The following is a 15,364-nucleotide window of genomic DNA, read 5'->3' as shown; positions in this document are numbered from 1 at the left end:
CGAGGAAAAATTAGAAGTAATGTATAGTGTAGATTTTAAAAAGTCTGAATATACTAAAAATGAAGGTAAGCACTAAAAGATGAGAAATCTGGGGCACCTGGATGGCTCTGCGGTTGACCGTCTGCCTTCGGCTCAGGGCATGATCCAAAATGAGCAATTAGAGCAACAAAATATTTATCGGTCCATATTTTGAAATGCCATCTATATGGTATACATACCAGCTGTATAGTATGAATGAGTGATATATGTGAACAAAAGCCTAAAGAATGGTCAAAAATAAAATAATGTAATAGGCAAATACAAGGTTAAAAAAATAAAAATGGCAAAATTCATATAAATTAAAATTAAATTTTAGCGTCCTCTCACAATTAAGAAGAATAAAGGGGGTCATTATTTAACAATAAAAAGAGAAATACAGCAAGAAGACATTATATTTAGAAGCTTACGTCACTTAGTCTAGCTCAAAAATATATTAAAACAAAGACAAAATGGGAGTGAGGGATTCATAAATCCATAATGACAGCAGAATATTTTAATGCAACTCTATCAGATATTGATTAACCAAACAGACAAAAATATAATAAGGGCAAAAGTAGGTTACAGACACTTTGAGCAACAATACTGAAACTTTGGGGCTGATCGTTGTAATAGAAATCTACTTCCAATAAATTGAAAATGTATATCCTTTGTCAGTACTTTTGGAACATTTGCTAAAATTTACCAAGTATTCATTTGCAAAGGAAGTTTCAGATATCTTAAATAATTATATTAAACATAACATAATTGGTAATAATACAATTAAATTAAAAAACGGCAAGGAAAACATTGAAAAGTTTTCATGTTAAGAGACATTTTAATGAACTCCTGAATAAGTACAGGATTATTCAAAAAATCATACTAGAAATGACAAAATATTTACAACCAAAGAAATTGAAAGTAATCAATATATGCATCCAGCCCTGGGGCATGCAGTTAAAATAGTACTTTTATGTAAACTGACAGCTTCAAATGCTTCAGTTAAAATTAAAAGAACAGATGAAAATAAGTAACATCCATACTCCCACAAAGAAGCAAGAAGAGTTATACTGAAGTAAACACAAAACTCTAGTATGGGGAGAACTAAGAAAGGCAAAAGTGACATTTAATAAAATATAAAATAATAGGATACAAATAAAAACACTCGTGACAATTCCAGTAAATAAAAAGCAGCACTAAAAATGAAGAATCCAAATAGCATGCCAACATGAGATGTGAAAAAAAAAAAATGGAACTGAGCTTTGAGAAGGATTAATTATGACAGTCTTTATGTACCTTAATGAGTAATATTCTCTACAGCAAATCCACCCTCACCTAGCTGTTTTCAGTAATGACCCTAGTGGAATCTAAGAGTATTTTAATTTCACTTTAAGACTTTATGTTTCAGCAGAACTAGATGTGGCTCGTTGCATTCAACAAATGGGTTCTGGAGATAGAACAATCAAGTAAGATGCCTTGGGACACCAGTTACTAGCTTTGCAACCTAGGAAAATTGATCCTTTCTAAGTCTTATCTATAAAACGGAGTTAATAGTGATACCATACAACTCATGTAGACCACATAGCATAGCTTTTAGTTCAGAAATAAGCAACCAGTGGATATTATAATTTATTGTTATTCTCATTGTTGTTAGAATAGAAAATGGAAATATATGGTTGGGTTACAGGAATAAAAATCCTGTCTATTTCCTTCACGACTTTGAAAGATTTCCCTGACTTTATGTTAACTGATCAGATAGAAACTGACAGTCCTAGCAAGGATGGTTGTAATTTATATAAGAGAGAGGAGGAGTGGGAGGAGAGGGAGGAGGAAGGGAGACTATGCATTATGCATGGATATTTTCGTATATACATATAAGTGTATTTGGGACACTCATTGGAAATGTTGTATTTTCTATTAAGGAAGATGTGTCGCATCTGTAGAGTTGGATGTATGAACATCACAGAACGTGACACAATGTTTGACACTTAGGCATTAGATGCATGTCTTCTAAGCTGAACTGAAGTAATAAGCGATATTCAAGTTGTTAATTTTGTATCACAGATGGAATGTGTAGGTAAACTAACAAAAAGCAAACCTGAAAAAAATGGGACCCAGTTTTCAGAAACTAGTAACTAAGAACCATATGACAGCAGATAGATGAAGTTTTTCCTTTTCAAGAGAGTGAGCTAAAGAAGTGAACAAGGCTATTTTTAATGTTTTGCAAAAAGCTTTATCTTATGTTTTCCTCCTTCGTTGCCCCTTTTCACATTTCTTTATGTGCATATATACAGGGTTCTTATTTTTGTAGAAGCAGAGGAAAAAAACTACCCTACAATTGATCAGAATGTTCATTTCAACCTTTATAAGATTTGTTGTCTTTAATTAGTTGAAAATAGTGAGAGGGCCTTCATATGACATTAGTGGGAGTGTCTGAGGGCAAGATTTGGCCCCAAGATTTCTCCAACAAGTATTGCTGTATTTTAAAAATGTCATATATTCTATATATGGTGAGTGGGTTTTAATTTGATGTTCTTTTGAATTTTAAGAATAAAGATAGAATTATTTAAAGGAGCAAGTCTTCGTTGAGTCTGCAGGTGTTGGCAAGTGTTAGGCTGATTTCATGCCATCTGTGTTAATGAAGAGTTCACTGTCTGCCACCTGTCAGGCATCCCTATCTAGGTAAGAGGCAGGACTTGGGGCCATTATGAAATAGTCTGATTCTGTAACAAGTGTCTAATACAGAGCAGAAGAGAGAAAGAGAATGAATTTTCTATAATCTTAGTTTTCAAAACTTGTAGCTACCAAAATGTAATCACAAAACTTTATTTTGAAAGGAAAAGTATATTAAGGAGGGCACGTGATAAGATGCGCACTGGGTGTTATACTATATGTTGGCACATTGAATTTAAATAAATAAATAAAATAAAATAGGAAAAGATGAAATCTTTACCAGTGTTGATCTATAAAGATGATAAGGTGGCCTTGCTATCAGAAATATTCAAACTTTAATTGGCGTCAGAATACTCTCGGGATAATTGTTGAAATGCAGATTTCTATATCCTAGGTCCAGGATTCAGGCACTGGAGTAGAGCTTAGAAATCTGTATTTTAATGTATAGCTCGTTCTAGAAAAGCTTGATGTGTTCATTTGCTAGAGACATTTTAGCAAAATACCACAGGCTGGGATGCTTAAACTACAGAAATGTATTTGTTCACAGTTCTGAAGACTTGAAGTTTGGGATCAAGGTGTGAGCAACGTTGATTTCTTCTGAGGCCTCTCTCCTTGGCTTCCAGATAGCTGTCTTATTGCTGTGTCCTCACATTGTCTTTCCTCTGTGTTTGTGCATCTCTGGTGTCTCTCTGTGTGCCCAAATTTCCTCTTATAAGTCAGATTGGAATAAGGACCACCTTAGGGCCTCATTTCAGCTTAATCACCTCTTTAAAGGCCTTGTCTCCAAATATAGCCATATTCTGAGGTACTGGGGGTTAGGGCTTCAGCATACGAATTTAGGGGCTATAGTTCAGCCTACAAGAGGTGCTATATGTAAAAATGCTCTAGGAAGCCATCTCTTTATAACAGTCGTTTTGACATCTGAGATAACTCAAGCAACATATTGAGAATTCATCCCCTCGCAAATTGTTTCCTGAACAATAGCTGGCTCTGATGAACATTTTTGCAGACTTGCAAGAGAAATAGGAATTGGGCTCTGCAATTGGTGCTTAAAATGTAAAATTTCAGGCTTATATCTGAGTCTTGGTACTACTCCAGCCATCCTCTGAAAGGGCCCCTTGAAAACTACCTTGGAAGAGCCTAGAAATATAAGTGGAACAAAAATGCCCCTAGAAGCCCTGGGAAGCCCAGTGAGAAGTGGAGCCCTGCCCTAGATGGTTGATAAGTCAGTGAAACCTTCCTGTACTTCCCTGTACAAATACCATGGCAAGGGGGGGACCCAACATGCTTTGAGCAAGAGGTGTGTTTCTAGAAGATTTTATGTAAAGGAAACTTTGGAAAGTGCTTATGCCACTGGCATTATCACAGTCACAACTTATTTGGACCCTTGAAATTACGTTTATGGGTTTGACCTCCACTTTCACTTAATGATCTGTCTGTGGGCTGTTGCAATCAATACCGAATATGAGAGTAGGCTTTGCAACCATGTAACAGAAAATGATTTCCCCATGTGGTCGAAATAGGGTAGCAGTAGGTTCTTGCCATATCCTGTTAGAAAAGCCTTCCAGAGAAATCTTATTACCAACAGAGAGGATCGACAGAGAGACATATACGCTAAAGGAACTTGTTATATGGGCAGCATAAAGGACTTCATGGGGCAAACATTTCTTGGTATGTGAAAAAGTCATAGGGATTTATAATTTCTGAAGTTTTTATATTTCAATGGACATTGTGGTTTACATGGTAATAGCCATTACATAGATAAGTTCATAATTGAACCTAATTTGTTCAACAAAAAGGCATAGGCCACCGATGACATCTATATTAATACACTATTCATTGGAGCATTTCCTCTGACACTGTATCAACTTTATACTTTGCTTAACTGTCAAATGCTTCTGTGAGCACCATATTAACCAACTGAAGAATAAAGTCATGTCTAAGTAATTCAGAAGAACATGAAATGACCAAATAATTTAAGCAGAATTCATGTTTCCCTCATAAACAATGAGGATCACTATGTATTTTTTCAAATTATAAAACAAATATATGTTTTGTATGAAGGGCTCTTAATGGATCTTGAAAAGCATCCACTGACATGGACCATTATTATCATTTTTGTTTATGTTTGTCAGTACTTTTCTATGGATGGGTTTTTCCCTTCCTCTTCCTTCTCTTTTTTTTCCTCATTTTCTTTCTCTTCTCTTCTTTTTTTCTTTCATTTCTTCCTTTTTTTTAAAAAAATAAATTCATTATAAAATTCACCTTTATAGCATACTTGCCTTTGCATGTATAAAGACAAGTTTACATCTAATTCAGCACCTCCATCAGAGAGCATTGCTTAAAGGGAAAGGTCAATGTTATATATATTATAAGCTCTTTAAAGGTCAGAAAATTTTCTTGTACATCTTGTTACATAGTTGATAATTGAGAATGACAATAATTGAAATCACACATGAATGTTTTATTCTATATCAGGAAAAAATGAATAGAATTATTTGACTTGACAGTAATTAAAATGATCTTAATGAGATCTATGGATATCTAGTCTATCTATGTTTTCCCCCTTTTTTGGTAGTGACCTCTTTCTTTCCACTTTTTTTCTCTTATTCTCTTTTCTTTTTGCTTTTCTGCTTTTGCATTTTTTTTTTTTTCCTTAAACTGCTTTCTCATTCTTCTGGTATTCCCAAGACGTAGGTTCTGTGCCTGAAATGCTTGGTCATTTTGTTTCTCTTAACTATATTCTCTAGCTAAAGAAACAGCGTCAAAATATTTTATCTGGAGCCTAAAGTATAATAGGACTCTAGATGCATATATATATATATATATATATATATATATATATATATATATACAGGACTAAATCTGAGTGAAAACCTAAGAATCACTTAGATAAAGAATGAAAGTTTTCTTTCCAACAGGACTCTATAATTGACCTGTTGGGACCTTGTTTACTACTTTGTAATTTTCTACTTTGTATTCTGTACCCCTGGAAATACATCAATCTCACTGTTTTAAAAGCCAGCAATTCCAAATGTCTCTTCTATTTTGCTTTCTTGATATCTTAAAACTAATGTTTAAAGTGATGTGTTGTTCCCTGTCTCCATCACCAATTACCCAGTTCCACATGTGTTACCTCATGTTCTTTATTTCAGGAAATATCAACATAGTTCTCTCTGTTGCTTAAGGTAGAAATCTGGGAGTCACTGTTAACACCTTCCCCTCTCCTAACCTTCTATATCTGGGCTATCAGAAGGTCTTTTTTTTTGTTTGTTTTAATGAAAGACTATTTTTTAGAGTGGCTTTAGGTTCACAGCAAAATTAAGAGGGAACTAAAGAAATTTCTCATATGCACCCTCCCAATTGTGTAGAATTTCCCCTTATCAACATCCACCATCACAACATACAATCTTTATAATGATGACCTACAGTGACACATCATGATCATTGAAAGTGTTGTACATTCTATGGGTTTGGCAAATGTATAAGGACATATATGTATTTGACATATATCCACAATTATAGTATCGAGCAGAGTGGTTTCACTGCCCTAAAATCCTGTGTTCTACTGATTTGTCCCTTTCTACTTCTTAAGCCCTGCCCAAAATGGATTTTTTTTTCTTTCTCTATAGTTTTACCATTTCCAAAATGTTGTATATTTAGAATCATGCAGCAGTAGCCTTTTCAGATTGGCTTCTTTCACTTTGTAACATGCATTTAAGGTTTCTCCATGTCTTTTCATAGCTTGCTAGCTCATTTTTCTTTAGTACTGAATAATATTCCATTGTCTAGATGGGCCACATTTTTTGTTTTGTTTTGTTTTGTTTTAAATCCATTCTCCTACTGAAAGACATCTTGTTTGCTTCCAAGATTTGGCAATTATGAATAAAACTACTACAAACATCCATGTGCAGGTTTTTTGTTTTTGTTTTGTTTTGCTTTGTTTTTGGGGACATAAGTTTTCAACTTCTTTGGGTAAAAACCCAAGAGTATGATTGCTGGATCCTTTGGTAACAAAAGTAAACATTTGTAAGAAACCACTGAACCGTCTTTCAAAGTGGCTGTACTATTTCATTCCCACCAATAATGAGTGAGAGTACCTGCTGCTTTACAGCCTTATCAGGATTTTGTATTGTCAGTGTTCTGGATTTTGCCATTCTAATAGGTGTGTAGTAGGCATCTCTTTGTTTTAATTTGCATTTCTCTGATGACATACTGTGTCATCACAGTATGTATAATAATATACATCAATATTATCCATGATAATATTGAATCTTTTCATATGCTTATTTGCCTTCTGTATATCTTCTTAGGTGGGGTGTCTCTTAAGATCTTTGGCCCATTTCTTAATTAAGCCTTCTGTTTTCTTATTGTTGAATTTTAAGAGTCCTTTGTATATTTTGGATCATAGTCTTTTATCAGATATATCTTTTGTTCATAATTATTCCCAGTCTATGACTTGTCTTTTCATTCTCTTGAGAGTGTCTTTCATAGAGCAGAAGTTCTTAGTTTTAATGTAGTCCAAATTATCAGCTTTTTTCATGATGTTATATCTAAAAAGGCATTACCTTGTCCAGTCCGTTCATACTGTTCTTATCTTTAGGGAATTTTATAGCTAAGTGTTTATATTTATATCATGATCCATTTGAGTCAATTTTTGTGAAGGATGCAAAAACTATGTCCAGTTCTTTGCATGTGGGCATATATTCGTTTCAGTACCATTTGTTGAAAGGATAATCTTTTCTCCTCTCTAATGTCTTTGTTCCTTTTTCAAAGATCAGTTGCCTGTATTTATGTGGATCTATTTCTGGACTCTAACATCTGTTCCATTGGCCAATGTGTTTATTTTTTACTATTATCACACTGTCTTGATTAGTATAGCTTTATAGTGCGTCCTGAAGTTGAGTAGTTCAGTGCTTCAACTTTGTTCTTCTTCCAATATTACAGTGGTTATTCTGGATCTGTTGGCTCTCCAAATAAACTTAAGAATCATGTTTTTGAGATTCATAAACTAACTTGCAGGTATTTTTATTGGAATTTCATTGAATCTATAGATCAAGTTGGGAAGAAATGACATCTTGATAATATCGAATCCTTTTTTATGAACATGGAATATCTATCCATTTATTTAGTTCTTTGATTTTGTTCATCAGAGTTTTATAGTTTTCCTCATATAGATCTTGTATTTTTTTTCTAGATTTATGTCTAAATATTTCTTTTCTTTGGGTGCTAATGTAAATGATACAGTATTTTTAATGCCAAATTCCACTTATCATTGCTGACATATAGGAACGTGATTACTTTTATATATTAACCTTGTGTCCTGCAACCATGCTATAATTGCTTATTAATTCTGTAAGGTTTTTGTTGATTCTTTCAGATTTTCTGCCTAGATAATTATGTCATTTCCTGCAGCTTTGATATAATTGCTTATTAGTTCTGAAAGGGTTTTTTTTTTGTTTGTTTGTTTTTGTAGATTCTACATTGACAATCAAGATTTTGTTCTATTTCATCTAACTTATCAAATTTGTGGGCATAGACTGTTCATAGTATTCCCTTATTGTCTTTTAATGTATGTGGTATATATAGAGGTGTTCTCTCTTTCACTTATGATGTTAACAATTTGTGTTCCCTCTCTTTTTTCCTTAGATACCCTGCTAGAGCCTTATCATTTTTAATGATCTTTTCAAAGAATCAGCTTTTGGGTTTCATTCACTTTCTCTATTGATTTCCTATTTTCAATGTGATTGATTTCTGCTCTACTTCTCATTATCTTTTCTTCTCCATACTTTGTTTTTCTTTTTTTAAAAATTTTTTTAATTTTTTTTTTTTTATGATAGTCACACACACACAGAGAGAGAGAGAGAGAGAGAGAGAGAGAGAGAGAGAGGCACAGACACAGGCAGAGGGAGAAGCAGGCTCCATGCACCGGGAGCTCGACGTGGGTTTTGATCCCAGGTCTCCAGGATCGCGCCCTGGGCCAAAGGCAGGCGCCAAACCGCAGCGCCACCCAGGGATCCCTCTTCTCCATACTTTGGATTTAATTTCTTCTTCTCTTTCTAATTTCCTAAGGTCAAGCTTAAATGATTGATATTTTGATTTTTCTTATTTTATAATGGATACAGTCAAAGCTATAAATTTCCCTCTAACCACTGCTTTCACTGCACACCACAAATTTTACTTGTTTTTTTTTTTTTTTAATTTTCACTTAGTTTATAGTATTTTAAAATTTCTCTTGAGGTTCGTTTTTTGACCCGTGTGTTATTTAGAAGCATGTTTTTTAGTCTCCACATATTTTGGGATTTTTCCAGTTATTTTTCTGTTATTGATTTCAAGTTTAATTCCATTGTGGTCTGATGGCAGACATTGTATGATTTCTAGTTTTCAAATTCCTTAAGGTGTAGTTTATAGCACATAATGTGATCTGTCTTGGTGAATGTTCTGTGTAATCTTAAGAAGAATGAATATTCTATTGTTTTTGGATGAAATAGTCTACAGATGTCAATTTTATCCAGTTGATTGATGATGCTGTTAAGTTCAGCCATGTCCTTACAGATTTTTCTGCCTGCTAGAGCTAGCCATTTCTGATAAAGGGAAGTTGAAAGCTTTAACTATTATGGTGGATTCATCTGTTTCTCCTAGCACTTTTGTCAGTGTTTTCCTCATATTGTTTGGTGCCCTGTTGTTAGGTGCATACATGCTAAAGAGTATTGTATTTTCTTGGAGAATTGACCACTTTATCAATATGTAATATCCTTCTTTATCCATGATAGTTTGCTTTGAGGTTTCTTCTGTCTAAAATTAATATAGTAACTCTTGTTGTCTTTTGATAAGTAATCCATCTATTTACTTTTAATTCCCAGCCTTAAGATTTTGAACAAATCTTCACTTAATATCTAAAGTGGGTTTCTTGTAGACAACATGTACTTGTTCTTTTTTGACCATCTCTTGCAATGTGTTTTAATTGGTGTATTTAGATGATTGATATTCAAAGTGCTTTTGATGTAGTTGGATTATTATCTACCATATTCATTATGATTTTCTACTTATTGCCCTTGCTTTGTTCTTCTTTTTGTCTTCCATTCTTTTTCTGCCTTTTAAGGTTTTAATTGAGTATTTTTATGATTCTGCTTTTTCTCCTTTCTTAGCATGTTAGTTATACTTCTTAAAAAGTGGTTTTCCTAGAGTTTACAATATACATTTACCACTAATGCAAGTCTACTTTCAAATAACACTATACCACTTAATGGATATTGTGAGTACCTTATAATAACACAGAAATCCCTCCCTCTCATCTCTTGTATCATTGCTGTCATTCATTTTAAATGTCTATAAGCATACTTAAGCGTATATAAGCATACTTAAGCATGTATATATATATACATACACATATATGTATATACATATAAGCATATATACATATATGTAAATACATAAATATGTATATGTACATAGTCAAATACATAGTTGCTATTATTATTTTGAACAAATTTTCACTCTTAGATCAATTAAGAATAAGAAAAATAAATGTTTTAATTTTACCTTCACTTGTTCATTCTCCAGGGCTCTTCTATTCTTTATATAGATCTGAGTTTTGGGCCTATATCATCTCCCATCTCTCTAAAGAAACTCAATATTTCTTTCAAGATAGATCTATTGGCAACAAATACTTTCAACATTTGTGAGAAAGTCTTTGTTTCTTCTCCACTGTTAAAGGATAATTTTTTAGCTGCAAAATTCTAGGTTGGTAGTTTTTTCTCCGCATATTTGAAATATTTTACTCCAGTCTCCTCTTGCTTGCATGGTTTCTGAGAAGTTGGATATAATTCTTACCTTTGTTCTTCTATAAATAAGGTTTTATTTTTTCCCTCTGGCTTCTTTCAGGATATTTTTTAGCTTTGATTTTTAGTAATTTTAAAATGATGCACTTAGATGTAGTTTTTTTGGCAATTATCTTGTTTGATGTTCTCTGAGTTTCCTGGATCTGTGGTATGGTGTCTGAAATGAATTTGGGGGGATTTCTTGCTTGTTATTATGTCAAATATTTCTTCAGTTTCTTTTTCTCTTTCTTTTTCTTCTGGCATTCCCACTATGCATATGTTACATTTTTTGGTAATTTTCTCACAGTCCTTGGATATTCTGCTCTGTTTTCTTTTAGTCTTTATTCTCTTTGCTTTTCAGTTTCCAATGTCTCTATTTATATATCCTCAAGCACAGTGATTCTTTCTTCACTTATGTCCAGTGTACAAGTAATCCCATCAAAGGCACTCTTCATTTCTATTACAGTGTTTTTGATCTCTAGCATTTCTTTTTGGTTCTTTATTAGGATTGACATTTTTCTGCCTGCATTGCCCATCTGTTCTTTCATACTGTCTACTTTATTTATTAGAGTACTTAGCATATTAATCATAATCATTTAGAATTATTTTTTAAAATAAAATTAAAATTTAGAATGATTTTTTAAAATAAAATTAAAATTTTTTAAATTATTTTTAAAATTCTTAATCTGATCATTTCTTCCATGTCTGATTCTGATCCTTACTCTTCTCTTCACACTATATTTTTTTGCCTTTTGGTACATCTTGCAATTTTTTCATGATAGTTGAACATAATGTACCAGGTAAAGGAACTGTTTTATAGTGTCTTAATAATATGTTAGTAAAGTGTTGGAAGAGGTGACACATTCTATAGTTAAATGAATAAGCCCCAGCCTCTTAGTGGGCCTACACCTTCAAACTGTGAAATTCACAAGTGTTTCTCAGTTTTTTCTCCACCCCCACCCCCCGCCCCAGCTAGGTGGTACGAAATGGCTGGAATGGGTTGAAGTTGGGTATTTCCCTTCTTCCAGGTCAGTTAGGCTGTAATAATATCTCCTAAAAGTTAGGTTATAGTTAACTGGTTTCTCCTGAGTGTAGACCTTGTTAAGAACAAGAGTGCTCTGGTATAAATCAAAATGGCTCATTTCCCCTTCCCCTACAGGAAACACATATAGATGTTTCTCCAATATATTCTGTGGAGCTTAAAGTCTAGCTCCGAGAAATACAACTAACAATAATGTGGAGGCTCCTTCTATGGGTCCCCCCGGAGATTTTAACTCTCAGAGTTGTCCACACTGAGCTTCCAGCAGTTCATCAATTATAGTTCAGGTTTTCCTTTCTCTGCACTGGTTTCTGCAGAGGTTTCAATTCATGAGTCTCTGTTCCAATAAGCCGTGGCTCCCTGTGTTTTCCTGTCTTGGTCTCGAATCTTGGGAGCAGAGGCTTTCACTTCGACCTCTTCTCCCTTACAGATCCAGGAAGAGCTGATGGTTTTTCATTCTGTTGAGCTTTTCATTTATTGGAAGGAAGGAGTGTGACTTCCAAGCTCCTTACACGTGGAACTGAAAATTGGCCCTTGATAATGTTAAAAGATATTTACCAGTCTTACTGTTTTATATTAAAAAATGCATCCAGAAACAGTTCATTTATTTTTCCTTCTCTACTGTCATGAATTTGGATGAAGCCACCAGCATCTACTTCCTGAACTAATACTGTGGCTTCTTAATTAGTGCTTCCGCTTCTGTTGTCCTCACTTTAATAATTTTTTCACACTGTAGCAAGAATAAGTCTAACATGAGGAGATCATTTTACTACAACTACTGAATGCTCTTTGATGGCTCTCTTAGGTACTCAGAGTACCACTGTTTAACCTGCACAGCCTAATATACCTGCTCAAACTGCTGCCTGCTACTCCACACCCATTCAGAACCACTGCTGCTCTCGCTCTAGTCACAAATTAGGCAAATAATTGAGTACAGGTCTTTTCCATCTCTGAGCCTTCTTCATTTCCCTCATAACTTAAATCTTACTCTTTTTTAAATAAAGATTTTATTTACTTATTTGAGAGAGACATAACAAGAGAGAGCACAAGTAGGGGGAGGGGAAGGAGAGGGAAAAGCATGGTTCCCGCTGAGCAGGGAGCGCGATGGGGGCTTCATCCCAGGACCCCAGGATCATGATCTGAGCCCAAGGCAGACACTTGCATGACTGAGCCACTCAGGTGCCCCAGGCTTATTAATTCTTCAGGTCTTAGTTTTATTATGTCTTCCCCTCAAAAGCCTTCTGGGCACACCAATCTAAATTATTACCTGTTATTCTTCTTCATAGTATTCTATTTCCTATGTTTATAGCACTTGTCACCATTTTAAATTAACACATTAATGTGTGTGCCTTTTAAAATCTATGTTCCTTTGTTAGATTAATCAGGAGTTTAGAGGTCATACTTGTTTATGTTTACTAAATAAAATCCATGCACTTCCAACTTCAGTTTCAACTTGTAAAGAGCTTGGAAGTCATCGCTCCTGTCCTTACCAAAAGAAAAAAAAGAAAAGAAAAAGAAAACTGAACAAACTGAAAACCAGTCACTTTCTTGGATCCACTAGAGAACTAAGTTTACAGGTCAAATCACCGGCTCAAAGTCTGAGGGGGCAGAGGGGAATCCAGAGAGTCACAGCTGAGATCTGTTTACCTAAAGAAGGTCCCAGAACTCTGTTAGAAACACTTAAATGGTATGACTAAGGGATGAATTGCTGGAAGATGAGTATGAATAAGCATGAGAGTGAGCAACATCTTGGGGGTACAGTCTTGGAGGGCAGGGGAGCACAGTGTCATGAGTTATTACCTCTAAAAACCCTACCTGGTTTTAAGGATAAAGAACTGAGAATTATCCCCTGAAATCTATGGTAGGGGCAAGGGAATTTTCATCATTGTGAAATGCGACTGAAACAAAATCCCACTTTCAAGGGAAAAAGACTTACTCCAGCTAGGGAAGGGCAGTTCTCTAGTCCCTGTTAGCCTTCCTGTCTCACCTGAATGGAATGGGAAAAAAAAGAAAGCAATACCTCTGAGAAACAAGAAGGTCACGCTAAGAGACAGGCCCATTAAAACACAGAAATTTCATCATAAGATTATAGAATGCTTCACTTCCCCATACCTTATCACCTCATCAATAAGACTGTAGTATAATAACAATGGGTTATAGCTAAAAGTCTGAAAGAATGGGAGAATAATCTATGTGAAATACATCCTGAGGGTCATCCATAGGAAAGGCTAAATCGCCAAGGGGGGGGGAACCCTTCACTGGATTATTATCACAGGTGGGGGGAAAAGCATTTCTCACACTTCATTCCATTTTTATCTTCCTTTTCTCGACTAGGGGAGAAAGCAAAACAAAAAGCATAGTAAATAGATGCCAGGACTATAAGGAAGTAGACTGAGAATGATATAGTCAGGGAAAAGAAGTCCTGGGGAAACACTTGTCAAGGTCATAGCCCCAAGACACAGGTCTCTAAGAAACTGAGATTTAATCAGAATGTTATAGGATATCCCCTCTTTCGTCATACCTTACCACAATGCTAATAAGTCTCCGGTGAAATAACAGTGTATTACAGTTACAAGTGCTGTATGGCACAAAAGAAGAAGAGTACTAGGGAAGGCTAAAGTCAAGAAAAGAGACAGAAAACAAGCTGATAGAGGAATTTAGAGTCTCTGGCACCTATAACTACAGCAATATTTTAAGCAGACAATATATTTACAATAACAATGATTATTATGTTGAGGTGTGTAATGGGAAACAAACATATAAGAACACATAAAAAAAATGAAAGAAGAGATGAAAATGAGAATCTCTAGAAAAGAGAAAAAAGAAATGCTAAAAACAAAAACTGTAGCTGAAATGAAGAATGCCTTTCTTTGATGGACTCATCAGTAGACCAGATACAGTGAAGCAAAGAAAGGCTGCTTAAAGGCAGATCAATAGAAACCAGTCTGAAATGCAAAAGGAAAAAGGGATGGAGGAAGAAAAAGAACAGAGCTTCCAAGAATTGTGGAACAATATTAAAAAGTATAACATACATGTAATTTAAACACAGAAAAAAGCAAGAACAAAGAAGAAGAAATATTTAAAGGAATATGGGCTAAGAATTTTCCAAAATTAATGACAGACATGAAATTACAGATCCAGAAAGCTCAAAGGGCAAGTTAAATGATGACAGCCCAAACCAAAATAAGACAAACAAGCAATTATAGCAACACATCTAGACACATTATTTTCAAACTGCAGAAAACCAAAAACAGAAAATATTGAAAGATGCCAGGCCAAAACAAAGACATAGATCAACAAAGATAATACAGGTGACTTCTCAGCCACAGAAACAGGAAATTGAAATATTCAAAGTGTTGAAAGAAAAAATCCATTAACCTAGAACTTTATACTCAATAAAATTAAACTTCTGAAGTAAAATAAATACATGGCCCTTTCAGACAAACATAGAGAAAATTTATTACCAGCAGATAAGCTCTGCAAGAAATTTTGTAAGAAATTCTTTAAGCAGAAGGAAATTTATATGTCAGAAATTCAGATTTATGTGAAGAAAGGGATGTCTCAAAGGAGAAATAAATAAAAATGGTAAAAAAAAACCCTTAGATTTCTTAGTCTTAATTGATCTAGTATGTAACTATTTACTTAGGGTAATATAATATTTATAATATATTGGGTGATTATAGCATAGAGGTAAGTGAAATAATTGACAGGAATGTTATGTAGAATGAGAGGGAGAAATTAGAAATACTCTGTATAAGGGACCTGTATTATACATACTGTGTTACAAAGTACCCGTGCTGTACATGAATTGTATAGT

Source organism: Vulpes lagopus, chromosome 11 (assembly GCF_018345385.1).
Source record: "Vulpes lagopus strain Blue_001 chromosome 11, ASM1834538v1, whole genome shotgun sequence".
Classification (NCBI taxonomy): Eukaryota; Metazoa; Chordata; class Mammalia; order Carnivora; family Canidae; genus Vulpes; species Vulpes lagopus.
Note: the sequence above shows the minus strand (reverse complement) of the source record.